We start from the raw sequence: 1,437 nt of genomic DNA, 5'->3' as shown, positions 1-1,437 counted from the left end.
CGGAGCCCGGAGCCCGGGCGGGCCAGGGGCGCTGCGCGCTCTCCCGACTTTCCGGCCTGTGTGGTCTCCTTCCCGGCTCTTCTTTCCCGGGTCTGGCACTGCCTGAGCCGGAGGGAGGAGCCTGGATCTTCCGCCCAAAACTTTGAGCCGCCCCCGCCCCAGCCCTGCCTTTGTACTGAGCATGCCCGGAGGGAGCCGTTTTCCAGCCTGAGAAGTTTTGGGAGGGCTCTTGGTTCCCCTGGGCCCCCGGACTTCAGCGGAGAGGGGTGCCCTGCAGCGGAGGAGGGCGTTGCTTGGAGAAGTTTACTGGGCGCTTACAGTCCGCCAAGCGTTCAGTCTGAGGATCTCCAACTTTCTCAGCAAACCTGGGGATGGAGGAGGCGCAGAGTGAGAGCCACGGGACTCCAGCCTGGCCACCTTGGGCGGCACAGGCCACCGCTGCCTCTGAACTTGTTCTTAAGAATCGGGTCTCAATGCCTTTTTTCCCCTCAAGACAGTGTGCTCCCAGCCCCTGGAGAGACCAGAGGCTGCCTGGGCATTCATTCCCGGGCATTTACAGCAAACCCACTGCTCCAACCAGCACCAGGCCAGCAAGGACCCAGTCCAGGTCAGGGCCTGGAGGATCGGATCGCAGGCCTGTGTGGGGAGAAACAACCAGATGTGTCAGGCTTGCTCTTTCTCGCAGCAAACATTTGCTGAGCAGCCGCTATGTGCCAGCTCTTGTCCTGGGGCTGGGGGCACAGCAGGGAACGCACGTGTGCGCGCGTGTGCACACACACACACACACACACACACACACACTCTTACAGGTTGGAGCTTAATTCCCTAGGAGGGCTGGGGCAGGGGACCACCGGGAGCTGCTACAGCTGAAAATGGCTTCCGTGTTCTTAACCTGGACGTGCAGCTCAAACTTCTAGTTTTTTCATCGTTTCCTCATCAGCCCTTCCGGGGGGCAGGCTGGGAGCTATTATCCAGATTCAGTTTTTATAGATGGAGAAACTGACACTAGAGGGGAAAAGTGGCTCCCCCAGGTGTTGCCAGGAGGCTATGGGACAGGTATATTGACGCCTGGGCCTGTAAATGCGTCTTTAGAAGCATCTCCAAGACTCCTGGGGAGGTCTGTGGGGGCAATAACCTGGGGTTCTTGCTTTATGGGGGCTATTTCTTTGGTTACCCAAGCTTTAGTTTGTTTATTTTGTTGTTTTAATATATTTTTATTGATTTCAGAGAGGAAGGGAGAGGGAGAGAGAGATGGAAACATCAGTGATGAGAGGGAATCATTGATTGGCTGCCTCCTGCACGCCCCACACTTAGAGAACAATGTGGGCCTTCGTGGAGGGGCTCTCGGAGCCCCTGGAATCTTCGGGAGCAGGGGGCCTCCGGGTCTGCGGTGGGTAGTGCCAGGCCCCCAGGTGGGCGTGAGCTAACCCCGCTGTG

This window comes from Myotis davidii, unplaced genomic scaffold, assembly GCF_000327345.1.
Source record: "Myotis davidii unplaced genomic scaffold, ASM32734v1 scaffold960, whole genome shotgun sequence".
Lineage (NCBI taxonomy): Eukaryota > Metazoa > Chordata > Mammalia > Chiroptera > Vespertilionidae > Myotis > Myotis davidii.
Note: the sequence above shows the minus strand (reverse complement) of the source record.